General features: G+C 42.2%; 1 protein-coding gene across 1 annotated transcript in view; it reads left to right on the top strand.

Annotated features, from left to right (window-relative positions):
- FLT4 (fms related receptor tyrosine kinase 4) overlaps positions 1-18,186 on the top strand; it is a 257,103-nt gene that overhangs the window by 113,773 nt on the left and 125,144 nt on the right. The gene's annotated exons all lie outside the window — the stretch shown is intronic.

Below are 18,186 nucleotides of genomic sequence, written 5' to 3'. Positions count from 1 at the left end.
TTCAAAATTTCGTTTACACCACCACCCCATACAAATATCCAATTACATTGTTGAAATATCTTTAAGATGAAGCCATACATTTTCGATGTACAGTCAAGGAAAATGTTTGATACATAACTTGATACACCCAAAAGCAGAGGTAGAAATAAAAGATTGTTAGTTTTCTGAACGATCAGCACATACACATTATATCATGGACGATAGTTGTACGAAAATATCAGACATGTCCTATCTGTCTTTCGGATGGCTGTGAATGTTCGTTACCCCAAAAGTCAATAATTTTCCATCTAAGTAACTGAATAACAAATGATAGGTTTGGTCGAAATCGTCCATTTGGTACAACGATGGGCTAATGTGTATGAGGGCCTTCAGGGCCCTCATACCCATTAGATAACAGTTGAGTCAACCAGCAAGATCAGCCAACTGTCTGCACAGGGGCCTCCAGATTCTTCTCGGAAGAGAGAATTATCTGCCCTATTAAATTTCAACGTCAGATCCTTGTTCACCAGGAGATAAACAGCTACTCTGATGATTCTAGAAGAACACCTGATCTCCCAAGATGAGCATTTTTGTGTATTGAGAGATATTCAGCTAGTCATTTTTTACTCATGTGATGTCATAGACCAAATGGAAAACAGAACAACTAACTTATCAATATAGAAGATGTCAATACCCTATTGCTTTCTCATGTGACCTGGTGGAATTTCAAGATCTCCGTTGGTTATATAATTTGAAGGTAGACATTGGTCCCATCGTGGCCATCTATCTTCAGTTCTTGGCAATTTTTGAAAATCAAAGAAGAGATCCGGGCATGTACGATAACCTTCCCACTAACAGAGGCAAGCAATGGGGTCCCTTTCCTGAGAAAGATGTACGTTCCTGCAGTGAGACCTCCATCTCTTATACATTTATGCCAGTGCATATGTAAGTGATGGGACAACCCCTATTAACTGAGCCACGGAGTCTGGCAACGATTTCTAAGTTTGCAAAGCCTGTAGCCACTGAAGGTCACATCCATTTCATCCTGAAACTATGAGAATGAGATCACTATATGTCAAATTCTGAATCATAAAATCTCCAAGAAGTGCTCATTTAACCATCTTTTGTACTAACCGAGGGGGCGTCACTGCTTGGCAACAGATACATTTCATCCATTAAAAAGCACAATGATATAAATGGTTTCCACCTGTGGCCAGATACTGTAAGTTTATAGCACAGTATATGGCTTTTCTTGTAAACTAAATAAGACCATAAATGCTTATGCAAAATGTTTTAATGAGCAAACAAAGAAAAAATGGCTAAAAATCTTTAAGGACCATAAAGGCGAGCCCCACCGCAAGCTGAAGAGTAGCACACCCCAGTAAGAGTACAGCACAGGAATGCAATAATTATCACTGGGATTTCATTCATTCCCATAAAGGATATTCAAGCAATGTTAGTTTAGCTTCTTTGGAGAAACTTAAAAGAAGTTTCAGATCACTGAATATTCCATAAAAGTGAGATCAGGGTAGGTTTGACCACTAGGGAACAATCCCCGGCAGAAATGTGGCACGCAGGTACCGTCATTCTCAATTAGCTTCTATGGTATATACAGAAAAAGTAATTATTATACAAAACTGTTTTAAGGGTAAAAATCACACGTTAATGAAGTTTAGCATTGGCAAATGTTAAAGGGATTGTGTAGTGAAAAAATATGTTTAGATTAGGCATGAATGCAGTTTTATATGATTAATCAATATACTTTAATTACATAGCACTCCACCAAAGCTTTGAGTAATTCTCTATTTATAAAAAAAAAGTTTGTATAAAATGTTATTAAGGATGTCCTGTGATAATATCACACAAAACCAGTGATATGCTGAAGATAAAAGGTTGATATATAATGTATATGACATATTGACAGTGACAGTGCTATGTAAAAGTTTGGGCACCCCTGGTCAAAATTACTGTTGCTTTGAACAGTTAAGCAAGTTGAAAATAAAATCATCTCTAAAAGGCCTAAGGTTAAAGATGACACATTTCCTTTGTATTTTAGGCAAATATATGTATACTAGATGGTGACCCGATTCTAACGCATCGGGTATTCTAGAATATGCATGTCCACGTAGTATATTGCCCAGTCACATAGTATTTTGCCCAGTCACGTAGTATAATGCTCCATGCAGTTATGGCCCTATAGATGCCCCATATAATGCTCCATGCAGTTATGGCTCTATAGATGCCCCATATAATGCTCCATGCAGTTATGGCCCCATAGATGCACCATATAATGCTCCATGCAGTTTTTTATGGCCCCATAGATGCCCCATATATTGTTCTATGCAGTTATGGCCCCATAGATGCCCCATATAATGCTCCATGCAGTTATGGCCCCATAGATGCCCCATATAATGCTCCATGCAGTTATGGCCCCATAGATGCCCCATATAATGCTCCATGCAGTTATGGCCCCATAGATGCCCCATATAATGCTCCATGCAGTTATGGCCCCATAGATGCCCCATATAATGCCCCATATATTGTTCTATGCAGTTATGGCCCCATAGATGCCCCACATAATGCTCCATGCAGTTATGGCCCCATAGATGCCCCATATAATGCTCCATGCAGTTCTGTATGGCCCCATAGATGCCCCATATAATGCTCCATGTAGTTCTTTATGGCCATAAATAGATGCCCCATATAATGCTCCATGCAGTTCTTTATGGCCCCATAGACGCTCCATACAGCATTGTGCCACATGTAATGCTGCTGCTGCAATAAAAACTTACATACTCACCTCTCGTCGCTGCTCCTCAGCGTCCCGTCTCTCCGCACTGACTGTTCAGGCAGAGGGCGGCGCGCACACTAATACGTCATCGCGCCCTCTGACCTGCACAGTCACTGCAAGAGGACGGGAAGACGGAGCGGCGCCTGGCGGATGGAACGTGGACAGGTGACTATGAAATACTCACCTGCTCCTGGCGCTCCTGATGCTGTCCCTGCCTATCCCATGGTACCGCAGCTTCTTCGTGCCTGCGCGAGAAGGACCTGCCATGACGTCACGGTCACATGACCGTGACGTCATGGCAGGTCCTTCTCGCGCTGGCGCGCAGGGCCTGTGATGACGTCGCGGTCACATGACAGTGATGTCATGGCAGGTCCTTCTCATGCAGGCGCGCAGTGCCTGTGATGACGTCGCAGTTACATGACCGTGATGTCATGACAGGTCCTTAGCGCATACCATCCTTGCCACAGACACCTGCCGGCGGAAGGTGAGTAAAAACTGATTTTTTATTTTTTTTATTATTTTTAAACATTAGATGTTTTTACTATTGACACTGCATAGGCAGCATCAATAGTAAAAACTTGGTCACACAGGGTTAATAGCGGTGGTAACGGAGTGAGTTACACGCGGCATAACGCGGTCGGTTACCGCCGGCATTAACCCTGTGTGAGCGGTGACTGTAGGGGAGTATGGAGAGGGCGCCGGGCACTGACTGCAGGGGAGTAGGGAGGGACTAATCAGACTGTGGCCGTCACTGATTGGTCACGGCAGCTATGACAGGCAGCTGGCGAGACCAATCAGCGACTTGGATTCCATGACAGACAGAGGCCGCGACCAAAGAATATCCGTGACAGACAGACAGAAAGACAGACAGACAGAAAGACGGAAGTGACCCTTAGACAATTATATAGTAGATATATATATTCATAATTTACATTTTAAAAATTGCATAAAGGAAAATGCAAAAGTTCATGGTTAGTACCTAGTAGTATCCCCATTTGCAAGTATAGCAGCTTGTAAAAACTTTTTGTAGCCAACCAAGAGTCTTTGAATTCTTGTTTGAGAGATTTTCATCCATTTTTGCTTAGAAAATTCTTCCAGTTCTGTGAGATTCCTCGGTCGTCTTGCGTGCACTGCTATTTTGAGGTCTAGCTACAGATTTTCAATGATGTTCAGATCACAGTACTATGAAGGCCACTGTAAACCCTTCAGCTTGCGCCTTATGAGGTAGCCTATTGCGCATTTTGATGTATGTTAGGATCATTATCCATTTGTAGAAGCCATCCTTCTTTCAACTTCTGCTTTTTTACACATGATGTTAAGTTTGCATCAAGAATTTGTTCAAATTTCATTGAATCCATTCTTCCCTCTACCCGTGAAATTTTCTCCATGAAATTGACTGCAACACAACCCCAAAGCATGATTGATCCACCCCCATGCTTAATGGTTGGCAAGATAATCTTTTCCTGAAATTCTGTGCCCTTTTTTCTCCACACATACTGTACGTTTGATCATTGTGGCCAAAGAGTGCAATTTTAGCCTCATCGGTTCACAGTACTTGTTTCCGTAATACATCAGAGGCTGTTAGGTGTCGAGTTCCCGCCACTGCACAGGGGGAATCTCGAACCATATCACTGCGGTCTCCCATTCTCCTCCAGCCGCAGGGGAGCCTCCTCAGTGGAGATGTCGGTCCCAACATCTGGCTCAGGCTGATACTGGGCGACTGGTTACTACTGCCCTTCCAGGCTCTACCTTTGTAGCCAGCAGTGTTCAGCAGCAAGCAGGTCTTTCTGGGACTAAGTTCTGCTTTTCACATACTGAGCATGCCCACGGGACGACCTCCCATTGGAGGTCGGGGGTCACATGCTTAGGTCCTGTTGCAGTTCCTATTGGACCACTAGCTATAAAAGGTTCGCATGGCCGCACGGCCATGCGCTAGTATCAACCTTTGTCTTGAGCTTTGCTGCTTTAGTGGTCATGTCTGCATGAGGTCAGGGTTGGCTGAAATAAGCCCCTATATTACTGGCACCTCCGTTGAGGAGATTTGTGTGTTTGAATTCAGGGCTTGGCTGAAATATGCCCCTAGAATACCGGCACCTCCGGTGAGGAGTTTTGTGTGCTTTGCTGACTGCGTGACCACTGGTTGCTCTCTGCTCAGTTAGGTAGCTGTGATCCTCTGTGAGCTTAACAGGGTACAGCGTTTTCCCTATCTATGCGATTCTGTGAAGTAACAGAGTTCGCTTATATCGCCATATAGTGCCGCCAATTCTAGCAGCAGGTTACTCTCCTGCACGGTGGACCCCGGGTTGCGAACGCACCTATTATTACTTATATATATACTCGGTGCGTTTTTGCATGCTTCTGATGATGAATTTTAGAGTGGATGAAGGTGAGGTTTTCTTCTTATGACTCTTCCATGAAGGCCATATTTGTGCAGGTGTCTCCATCTCCAGAGTCTATTAAATCTTTCTGAAGGTCTTATGCAGTCAAGTGGGGGTTCTGATTTGCCTCTCTAGCAATCCTACGAGCAGCTCTCACTGAAATTTTTCTTGGTCTTCCAGGGCAACTTGAAAACACTTTGCTATCTTCTTATAGCCTTCTTCTGCATTGTGGGCCTCCACCATTTTCATTTTCAGAGTGCCAGGCAGCTGCTTAGAAGAACCCATGGCTGCTGTTTTTTGGCACAAGTTTAGAGGAGGCTGGGTTTTTATAAAGCCGGGAAATTGGCATCACCTGGCCATTCCGAACGATAATAGTGGAAGACGTTACCGTAACAGGCTAATAGAGCTATGAAAACTTGGTCAAACTTTTGCATTGCCCCATTTTCCTTTTTTAATTTTTAAAATGTAAAAATGACAATATAATGTGTATTTGTGTAAAATACACTAAAATATTAAGGATATGTGTCATCTTTAACTTTAGGCCTTTTAGAGATCATTGCATCTTTAACTTTTTTAACAGTAATTTTGACCAGGGTGCCCAAACTTTTACATGCCAGTTTATACAAGAAGCCAATAAAGAATCATGGACCTGCAAGATCATGACCATCCTTGGTCAACACAGGTGAAAAAGAGAGGGGGAAAGAAGTAGGGAGAAGGGCAAAAGAAGAAGGTTAGATTTGAAGTCATCAATAGGTTTAATTAAGGACAGGTGCAAATTTTCTGTCTGAATGCGATTTGACAAAACATCGGATCACACTCGGACCAATGTTAGTCTATGAGGCTGCTCATATGTTCAATTTTTTCCTAGGATAGTGCCTGCTCGAGGAAAGAAATCGCTGCATGCCTGAGTTTGATCTGATGTTCTGATTGCACTCGGCCATGAATGTCATTGAGTGCGTGGAAAACATCGGACTGTATTCGGATGACATCTGAGTACAGTCCAAATTCTGTGCACTGACAGAATGGAGGAGGAGACATTTTTTTCTCCATCTTCTCCTCAGAGAGAATTTGATCACACTATGATCACATTCTGATCGGACTCTGGTTAGAGTTTGATCAGGGTCTGATTTGCATAATTGTCCCATTCTTTCGGTTGACAGAACACATTTTCGTCTGCCCCTGCCCTAAGCCAGTTCAATTCAGAATTGATGGAGCTGGAGTGATGGAGCAAGTAAAAATTTGGAGAAAAAGGAACCTGGAAGCCCATACATTTTGAAGTTTTTGTTTTGAAGTTTTTGAAGACCATTGTTCAAAAACTGGTCAGTTTAGGATAATTCCAGAAAATATGCTTGAGAGCAATTGTGTCCACTCAACATCACCTTCTGTCCTGCCCATGAAATGTTAAAGTAGTTCCAGTATCAGTACATGCTTTGTGTTAAGGTGTTGGCCAACTGCTTAAATCAATAGCTAAGCTAGCCTCATTTTTCTTACATGCCCGGGCTCTAACAGAAAAGGGGGCTGGCTCAGTTATTTAAATGTGCCCTCAGCTTTTCCCCTGCAAAGCTTTGGCCACGTGCCGTTGCAAATACTACAGGAATTTTGCCACAAATTTGCTGTAGAAATTCAAAGATGGCATTCAGAATTCTGCTGTGGTCTGAAGCAGACCCACATAAGGAATTGCCTCATAATCATCAATGGGGCTAGGGTTCAGTGATAGAGAATAAGTAGTAAGCTATATATTTCTGTTACAAAGATTTTCCATGCACCAAGTTGAGGAAACACCTTTCCTCTGTATAGGATGCCAATTTACTGTGGATTATGCCGCAGAATCCACATCAATCTAAGAATAAAATGCATGAACGTGGTCAGTAATAGTGACCACCAGGTCATAGGTGGTCATCCAATCTCTGCTGATCATCTAACAAAGAAAAGTATACATAAAAGTATTATATTTCATAAAAACAATGACTCCGGGAATATTTTTTATTAAATCAAGTACTGCTTAACAAATTGTTCGTGGAGAGCAAGCACAGAACAATGGCAACAAAGTCAAATGTGATATATGTCATTATAAATCAGGCCATACATCAAGTTAAATTACTGGGAACAATAATAAGAGTAACGATTCATGGCTAAACTGTTTCCTGTGCTGGATATTTTATTATTATTGGTAGAGGCAGGTAGTATCAAATCTCTATTGTGATCATGCAGAACGCCAGCTTGAATTTCAGAATAAACATCAATCTGCTTAGAGAACACTGGGGATTATATGTAGACCTGTGCAAGAGTCTGCTGCCCAAACTTCATAGGTGTCTGCAAAACTGGAAATCATGGGTCAAAATTCAGTGTGTTATGTATCCTTCTTTTAGAAATGCATAAACCCATGCCCTTTGGCTAGGATTAAACTTAATAGCTTTATATATTAATTTTAAGGTATTAAAGAGGTTGTGCACTCCTTTTACATTGATGGCCTATCCTTAGGATAGATCATCAATGTCTGATTGGCCAGGGTTCGGCACACCCAACAGCCAGCTGTTAGAGGTGGCAAGGGTAGCCACCGGCCAGAAGTACTTACTTGCTGGGCTGACAGACTATTTGTAGTGGCTACCACAAGTTACTACACATCCGCCTCCAATACAAATCAATAGAAGGCGGATGTGTGGTAACAAATAGACGTCCATCTCCACAAGCCACCACTGCCACCTCCGATAAAAGATTATCAGCAGGGGGTGTCGGGTGCCAGACCCCGGCCAATCTGACATTGATGATCTATCCTAAGGCTACTTTCACACTTGCATTTTTTGGTTTCCGTCGACGTGCAGTGAAATGACGTATCGACGGACGTCCTGAAAATAGTGAAAAACGTGTGCGACAGATCCTGTGAAATGACGGATGCGTCATTCTGATTTGTAAAGGGAAAAATTTCCAGAATTCAAATGTCTGGGGACGAGAGAGAGAGAGACTTTTTACCAGACTTGAAAATCCTTCCGGGCATGCTCAGAAGGGAAAACCTGGATCTGTCGCTGGACTCCCGTGTGTGACGGTCAGCGACGGATCCTGCATCCATAGGCTTCCATTGTAGCCGACGACGTGCAGCGCAGGATGGGTCGCTGACCGATTTTCCGACGGACGACGGACCGCTATTTTACAACGGCTCCAGTGCACGACGGATGAAACGGATGGCCGTCCGTCACAATCCGTCGCTAATACAAGTCTATGGGAAAATGCAGGATCCTGAACATTTTTTTGCAGGATCCTGCATTCTCAAATATCGACGGATTGTGACGGATCTGAAAAGACGGAAGTGTGAAAGAGGCCTAAGGATAGGTAATCAAAGTAAAAGTAGCAGACAACCTCTTTAATGATATGTCACCCACCCATCATATGGTGTGCATCATTCCCTGTAAAGAGTCATTGTGAGGGGTAATCGACTTGTGATATCGTTGATCAGTGCTAGTTATGGGAAGAAAGCTTCTGCTACAATGTAAAATAATATTCCATCCAATTAATAATAATAAGTATTATTAATAATATTTAATCAAATTAATTCTAAATATTTTATAGAAATGATCGAATCTTTTGAAATTCGAATTCGCCAGGTTCAGCAAATTTTTCCAAAAGCCAGATTGCAGCCACTCTACTCCAATTGCTCTGAATAGATGTTCCTAACACTCTGAGGTCCTATAGTAATGTATCCAACCCCTTTCAATCTCTTTAATGCAAATATAGCCTTAGTACCGTCAAAGTGACCTCACCATAAAAATGGTAGAATCCAACAGCTCACTTAATAACAGTGCACAGTCAGACTTTTCATGTTTTTTTAATAAAAAAATGGTACAAAAATGATCCCCTTTAGTAATTTGTGATTAGGCAGACTAAAACTGACGGTGTCGGTGTCAGAGGTAACGTAATTCTGATGTGACAAGTATTGTGCAATATATTCCATAACGCCTTCCTTTTCCTCCTCACTAATACACTTGCTGGAGGAAAGTGAGGCCAATAGTGGCCTATGTTTGGTAGTACTGCTACCCGATAGCTGATGGCGGTGCTACTTACGGCTGCCACACTCTTAGCCATTGTATGAAATTTTTAATTCTTTTACACTACTCTGTCTATTGTCATTGCTACTTTCTTTGCCATAACACCATACATTTTGTATAACACTATAATTAACTTCTAACAATTTTTTAAACCCCAGTTATTCCACCCTTTTGTCAAAAATAGAAATATAACAGTTAACCTCCCCATTAATTTTAAAAATAAATTATAAATAATAGAAATGCTTTTCAAAATTGTAGTGCCTTTAACTAAACATGAACTTCAGGTGCACCACTTGTTTTTTAGTAGACCTCTTCTTGGTCCTTAATCCTAGCCCCAGGTCTTAATATCCCATAGAAAAGAAAAAGAAAAGAAAAAAAATACTTCACTAATCACTTATGCCTGTCCAAGATCCCAAGCGGAGGGTACTGTTTTTCCAACTCTGTAATGAATTGAATTTGAAACCGTTCCCAGTTTTCTTTGGAAATATAATGCTGGATACACTGAATATTGAATAGTTGACTTTCGGAACTCATCAAGTCCGGGAATAATGTCTGAATTCTGTAAGTGCCTTTTTATAACTCTGCCGCTCTTCACCCCAGTTAGAGATTTACAGGCTCACATGTTATAATTGTTTAATTTAGAATTACGTGCAAAACTTTTTCCATAGATGTAGGTATAGAGAGGTATCCAGTTCATGGCTTGTAAGGAAAATGTATGGCTGGTCACAACTTTCCACAATTCTGACACATTATTGCTCGGGTTTGCAGAAACCGGGGTGACAGAATTTGGAACCTGACTGACAGACTGACTTAATTATAAAAAGAAAACGACGACCTGTTTTCATTAAAAAAATGCACTCAAAGTTTTTTTCTTGAACTGCGCCCCCTGCCTTGATATCTGTCAGACTCTGCATTTCTCTTGCCTACAGTCTACTTATGTCTATGAAGATTAATTTCCTGTTTTCTTCTTTTCAGCCTCTATTTTGTTTCCTATTTTCTCCCTGCATATTACTCCCCTGACCTCTGCTATAAATTCCATATTGCATAAGTACCACAGATAGAGGCATAAACATCTCTCGCTGCGGTAACACTGTGATTACCCTTACCTCTATAATATCCTAAATAAACTACGGTAATATATAAGTACACCTAAAGTGAGGTTGAACTGTGATGTCCTACATTATAACTGTGTGACAGTTTCTGTGCAGTCATCATCATTATCTCTGATAAGAGTTTCTGTCTGCTCCTGTGGAGAACATTTTAATCTTCACGGATTTTGGACAGGCACATTACAAAAATGCCACATATCTTCCAGATTGGATCCAATTACCTCCTTATTTGACAACCCTCAGACGTTCAATATTAGAAATCCGACAAAATACCTGAAAACTGATATTTTTTAGAATAATTGGCCAGAAACTTTAGATAATCTGGTGCCACATTGTCCTTTACAGAAATCTTTCATGAATCACATTTTGTATTTTTTTTTTATATTACACTTAAAAAAAAAAAACAATGTTAGATTATATATGTTTTATATTTTCATTTAAAGAACCAGGATGTCTGGCTATTTAAAGTAAAACCTACTATGATTTATTAAATCATATCTCATGCACATGATAGTCCACAAACGGGAGGAAGCATGTCTGTAACAGCTGGCCTGTTAGTATCGAAATATTATATGAACCAAAGAATAAATGATCACTTCCCACTAAACCAAATACAGCACTGGCAAAAATTAAGAGACCACTGCAAATTGTTCAGTTTGTCTGATTTTTCTCTTTATAGGTATATTTTTTAGTAAAATGTAAATTGTTCTTTTATTCTATAAACTTCTGGCAACATGTCTCCGAAATTTCCAAGCAATAAATTTTGTATTTGTTTCCGACAAAGAAAAATGGTCAAAATTTTTTAAAAAAAACAGTGCTTTCAGACCCCAAATAATGCAAAGAAAACAAGTTCATAATCATTTAGAAACAACAATACTAATGTTTTAACTCATGAAGAGTTCAGAAATGAATATTTTATGGAATAACCATAATTTTTAATCACAGCTTTCATGCGTCTTGGCATGCTTTCCTCCAGTGTTTCACACTGCTTCTGGCGCAGAAATGTAAGCAGTTCTTCTTTGTTTGATGGATTGTGACTATCCATCATCCTCTTGATTACATTCCAGAGGTTTTCAATGGGGTTCAGGTCTGGAGATTGGACTGCTCATGACAGGGTTTGATGTGGTGGTCTCTTAATTTTTGCCAGAGCTGTATATTGTGGTACAAAAGCTATACGCCAGGGCAGTGTGACCGTATAGCTCCCTTTATGGAGCCACACAGCTTTGGTGTGCCATCATAGAGGTCCCATCAGGTGCCAAATGTATGGAGCTTTTCTTGCCTTAAAAGGGTTTTACTAACTCAAGATTGGAGCACCAAAAAGTCATGTGGTGGTCATGCATTGTGCATTTTAGAGCCCCTTTTCAGGATTAGTGGGGGATTCTAGCAGTTAGATCCCATGCAATCAGCAGGTTTTCACCTCTCTTGTGGATAACTTGGCAAGTTGGGTCAACTCTATTAAAGCAATGCTTTCAGAAGAGAATACTTCCATATATATGGAGTCCGATATAACATGTCTTGATTTTTTATTCTCTGATTAAATACATTTTTATGAGAAATAAACAGTATTACAGCCCTAAATATGGTTATGTGCATGGGACCTTACTCTGAACAGATTATGATGATCCCATGTGGAATAATGAGCATAAGGAGAAGTATTGGCCTAGAATAGCAGAAAGTGTCAACTACATTTCTTTGCTGTAAATCGGAAAAAAACATTAAATAAACTGGCAACTAAATGCCCAAACCACAAGTTAGAGAAAATTTGGACTTTTTATATATCTGCCAAAAATAAATGGAAGAGTTTACCATCATTCGCCGTACATTCCCGCCAAGAGTTGTGAAATATTATGAAGAAATCAAGATACCGCATGGATAAGGATGGATAAGTATGGATGAGAATTTCTGTGTATAAATAACATGTTTTTTGCTGTGGCAATGATTGTATGAATGCACAGATACAATTCCAGTATGGCAAGAGGTGGAGATCAATGTGAAGCATACTGATTTCAAATATTTTTTTCCACCAGTGGCAAAGTTAATTACTACCATATCATTCGGACATACTGTAGTTCATAGTTGATGAGCCAGTATAACGGAAATCTCCAATGACACGATTGAACTGATTGTCTTCTTGTTGTAATATTGGAAATATTAGCGTAAAATTGAGATTTACCCCAATTAGCCATAACATTAAAGGGCAGAGCCTGCTGTAAGTGTCAGCTGTCGGTCAGTGCCGGCCTTCCCAGTTCTGTGAGCGGTGACTGTCATTGCTTCGGGCACACCTACAGGACTGAAAGCTGGTAGCTCCAGGGAGGAATACAGTTCATTTTCTCACAAGTCCACACAGTAAGTACTGCAGCCGGGCACCTCCATAACGCTATTAACCTGCTGATTAATCACATATGCGCAGATTATTAGCTTTATCCGATGTGACAGGTTTCCTTTAAAGCCATGGAAAGATGATGTAATGATAATGTTGATAATTTTATGGTCAACGGCGTCCTGTCGTTCTATCTTCTGTAGAGTGTAATCTCTTATGGTCACCAGGGTCCTCTCTCTCTCTATCCACTAGAGTGTAATCTCTTATGGTTAGCAGGGTCCTCTCTCCCTACACTAGAATGTAATCTCTTATGGTCAGCAGGCGTCCTCTCTTTCTCTCTCCTGTAGAGCGTAATATCTTATGGTTAGTGGGGTCCTCTCTTTCTCTCTACTCTATATTGTAACCTCTTATGGTCAGCAGGGTCCTCTCTCTCTCTCCTGTACAATGTAAGTTCTTATGGCCAGCGGGGTCCTCTCTCTCCTGTACAATGTAAGTTCTTATGGCCAGCGGGGTCCTCTCTCTCTCTCTCTCTCTCTCTCTATACTGTAGAGTGTAATCTCTTAGGGTTAACGGGGTCCTCTCTCTTTCTCTCTACTGTAGAGTGTAACCTCTTATGGTCAGCCGCGTCCTCTCGCTTTCTCTCTCCTGTGGAGTATAAGCTCTTATGGTTAGCAGGGTCTTCTCTCTCTCTCTACTGTACATTGTAAGCTCTTATGGTTAGCGTGGTTTCTCTCTCTCCTCTCCCCATGTGTATTTTCCAAGGAATTACAAGCCTACTACTATTGAGAATCACTTAAATATATTTGCAACAAATTGAATACTTAGGAAACATTCGGCACAGCAGAAGAATTCAAGTTCAAAAGACTTGCTCATCTCTATTTATTTATTATTATTTATTATTATAGCGCTATTTATTCCATGGCGCTTTACATGTGAGGAGGGGTATACATAATAAAAATGAGTACAATAATCTTAAACAGTACAAATCACAGCTGGTACAGGAGGAGAGAGGACCCTGCCCGTGAGGGCTCACAATCTACAAGGGATGGGTGAGGATGCAGTAGGTGAGGATAGAGCTGATCTTGCAGTGGTTTGGTCGATCGGTGGTTACTGCAGGTTGTAGGCTTGCTGGAAGAGGTGGGTCTTCAGGTTCTTTTTGAAGATTTCGATGGTAGGTGAAAGCCTGATATAGATAAACATATACCATACAAGACAACATAAGTAGAGGGGTGCCACAGAGATCAAAACCCATGTGGGTATCTCAAAGGTACACCAAAAGGACACTCCTAACCATAATATGAAGCATAAGAAAAATGGAGCAAAAAGTCCAAAAAGTAATCAAAATATCAATTTATTGGAAATAAAACGCAATACATCAACAGACTAGGATAAGGTAATAACAAAAGGACAGTGGTACCCTGACACAAGATATTCAGTATTCAGCATGGGTAAAAGTGCTCAAGTGCAACAAGAGAGAGACCAAAATGTTCACAATAAATAGTAAAAATATAAAAGTATCCAAATGGCTGAACTAATCTGCGCGCTATGCCATTATGTAGAACCGGGACCCAGACTTGAATCATTGCTTACTCATGATAGTAGTGTGCCAGGATCAGTGTCCACGCCGCCACCGACGCGCTTTTCGCCTCTTTCTCAAGGTGCGGTGTTGTGGTAGAGAGTTCCAGAGTAGGGGTGATGCGCAAGAGAAATCTTGTATACGATTGTGGGAAGAGGAGATAAGAGGAGAGGGGAATAGAGAAGGAGATCTTGTGAGGATCGGAGTTTGTGTGCAGGAAAGTACCAGGAGACGAGGTCACAGATGTTTGGAGGACACAGGTTGTGGATGGCCTTGTATGTCATGGTTAGGCTTTTGTACTGGAGTCTCTGGGTAATGGGGAGCAGTGAAGGGATTGACAGAGGGGAGAGGCTGGGGAATAGCGGGGGGACAGGTGGATTAGTCTGGCAGCTGAGTTTAGAATAGATTGGAGGGGTGCGAAAGTGTTAGAGGGGAGGCTGTTATGATCCTTAGTGGTTGAGGATCACAAATTACTCCAGCTAAGTAACATACATAGGACAAGCTCTAGGGAGGTGGCAAACTGGACTGACCGCAAATCTGAACCTATCCAAACACACTAGAAGTAGCCGGTGAACGTGCCTAAAAATCCTAGATGTCTCGAGCCAGCCTGAGGAACTAACTACCCCTAGAGAGAAAGAAAGACCTCTCTTGCCTCCAGAGAAATAATCCCCAAAGATATAGAAGCCCCCAACATATAATAACGGTGAGGTAAGAGGAAGGCACATACACAGGGGTGAAAACAGATTTAGCAAATGAGGCCCACTAATACTAGATAGCAGAAAATAGTAAAGGGGTCTGTGCGGTCAGTAAAAAACCCTTACAAAATATCCACACTGAGATTTCAAGAACCCCCGCACCAACTAACGGTGCGGGGGGAGAAACTCAGTCCCCTAGAGCAACCAGCAAGTGATGAAATCACATTTTAGCGAGCTGGACTAAAAACATAATAAATGCTGATAATCAAAAAATGATCAAACAAAAACTTAGCTTGTCTTGGAGAGACTGGGAGCAAGATAGTCACAAGGAATCTGAAGAGCACTGAATACATTGAGAGCAGGCAAGGAACTGAGTATCCAGGTGAGCTAAATAGGAAACCAACCAAGGATAACGAACCAGCTGATGCTGCCAACCTGCAGAAAGACAACACTACACAGTACCGCTTGTGACCACTAGAGGGAGCCCAAAAACAGAGTTCACAACAGTAACCCCCCCTTGAGGAGGGGTCACCGAACCCTCATCAAGACCCCCAGGGCGATCAGGACGAGCCGCGTGGAAGGCACGAACCAAATCGGCCGCATGAACATCAGAGGCGACAACCCAGGAATTATCCTCCTGACCATAGCCCTTCCACTTCACCAAATACTGAAGCCTCCGTCTAGAGATACGAGAATCCAAAATCTTCTCCACCACGTACTCCAACTCGCCCTCGACCAGCACCGGAGCAGGAGGCTCAACAGAAGGAACCACAGGTACCACATACCTCCGCAACAAAGATCTATGGAACACATTATGAATGGCAAACGATGCTGGGAGATCCAAACGAAGAGACACCGGGTTAAGGATCTCCAAGATCTTATAAGGACCGATGAAGCGAGGCTTGAATTTAGGAGAGGAGACCTTCATAGGAACATACCGAGAAGACAGCCACACCAAATCCCCAACACGAAGTCGGGGACCCACACCGTGGCGGCGGTTGGCAAAGCGCTGAGCCTTCTCTTGTGACAACCTCAAATTGTCCACCACATGGTTCCAAATCTGCTGCAACCTATCCACCACAGAATCCACCCCAGGACAGTCAGAAGGCTCAACCTGACCCGAGGAAAAACGAGGATGGAAACCAGAATTGCAGAAAAAAGGCGAAACCAAAGTAGCAGAACTAGCCCGATTATTAAGGGCAAACTCGGCCAACGGCAAAAAAGTCACCCAATCATCCTGATCAGCAGAAACAAAACATCTCAAATAAGTTTCCAACGTCTGATTAGTTCGCTCGGTTTGGCCATTAGTCTGAGGATGGAAGGCCGACGAAAAAGACAAATCAATGCCCATCTTAGCACAAAAAGTCCGCCAAAACCTGGACACAAACTGGGATCCTCTATCAGACACAATATTTTCAGGAATGCCGTGCAAGCGAACCACATTCTGAAAAAATAGAGGAACCAAATCGGAGGAAGAAGGCAACTTAGGCAAGGGCACCAAATGGACCATCTTAGAAAAACGATCACACACCACCCAGATGACAGACATTTTCTGAGATACCGGAAGATCCGAAATAAAATCCATGGAAATGTGCGTCCAAGGCCTTTTCGGAATAGGCAAAGGCAAAAGCAAACCGCTGGCACGAGAACAGCAAGGCTTAGCCCGAGCACAAATCCCACAAGACTGCACAAAGGAACGCACATCCCGCGACAAGGAAGGCCACCAGAAGGACCTAGCCACCAAATCTCTGGTACCGAAAATCCCAGGATGACCCGCCAACACCGAAGAATTAACCTCGGAAATAACTCTGCTGGTCCATCTATCTGGGACAAACAGTCTCTCTGGTGGACAACGGTCAGGTCTATCCGCCTGAAATTTCTGCAGCACTCATCGCAAATCTGGGGAAATGGCAGACAAAATCACTCCCTCTCTGAGAATACCAGCCGGCTCAGAAACTCCCGGAGAGTCAGGCACAAAACTCCTAGAAAGTGCATCAGCTTTCACGTTCTTCGAACCAGGCAGATATGAGACCACGAAGTTGAAACGGGAGAAAAACAACGACCAACGAGCCTGTCTAGGATTCAGGCGCTTGGCAGATTCAAGGTAAATCAGATTTTTGTGATCAGTCAAGACCACCACATGATGTTTAGCTCCTTCGAGCCAATGTCGCCACTCCTCAAATGCCCACTTCATAGCCAACAACTCCCGATTACCAACATCATAATTCCGCTGGGCAGGCGAAAACTTTCTTGAAAAGAAAGCACATGGTTTCATCACAGAGCCATCAGAGCTTCTCGGTGACAAAACAGCCCCTGCTCCAATCTCAGAAGCATCAACCTCGACCTGGAAGGGGAGAGAGACATCTGGCTGACATAAGACTGGAGCTGAAGAAAACCGGTGCTTCAGCTCCCGAAAGGCCTCCACGGCCGCAGGAGACCAATTAGTCACATCAGAACCCTTCTTGGTCAAATCCGTCAAAGGTTTAACCACGCTAGAAAAATTAGCGATGAAACGACGGTAAAAATTAGCAAAACCCAAAAACTTCTGAAGACTCTTAACAGACGTGGGCTGAGTCCAGTCATGAATAGCCTGGACCTTGACTGGGTCCATCTCCACAGTAGAAGGAGAAAAAATAAAACCCAAAAAGGAGACCTTCTGTACTCCAAAGAGGCATTTTGAGCCCTTCACAAATAAAGCATTCGCGCGCAGGACCTGAAACACCATCCTGACCTGCTTCACATGGGACTCCCAATCATCAGAAAAGACCAAAATGTCATCCAGATAAACAATCATAAATTTATCCAGATATTCTCGGAAGATGTCATGCATGAAAGACTGAAACACAGAAGGAGCATTAGAGAGTCCAAAAGGCATCACCAAGTACTCAAAATGGCCTTCAGGCATATTAAATGCTGTTTTCCATTCATCTCCCTGCTTAATGCGCACAAGGTTATACGCACCACGGAGATCTATCTTGGTAAACCAACTGGCACCCTTAATCCGAGCAAACAAATCAGACAATAGTGGTGAAGGATACTGAAATTTGACTGTGATCTTATTCAGAAGACGATAATCTATACAAGGTCTCAAAGAACCGTCCTTCTTGGCCACAAAAAAAAATCCTGCACCAAGAGGGGAAGAGGATGGGCGAATATGTCACTTCTCCAAAGACTCCTTTATATAACTCCGCATCGCGGCATGCTCTGGTATAGACAGATTAAAAAGTCGTCCCTTAGGGAATTTACTACCAGGAATTAAATTTATAGCACAGTCACAATCCCTATGAGGGGGCAGGGC

Source organism: Ranitomeya variabilis, chromosome 5 (assembly GCF_051348905.1).
Source record: "Ranitomeya variabilis isolate aRanVar5 chromosome 5, aRanVar5.hap1, whole genome shotgun sequence".
NCBI classification, from domain to species: domain Eukaryota; kingdom Metazoa; phylum Chordata; class Amphibia; order Anura; family Dendrobatidae; genus Ranitomeya; species Ranitomeya variabilis.
Note: the sequence above shows the minus strand (reverse complement) of the source record. Positions and strands in the feature narration are given on the sequence as shown.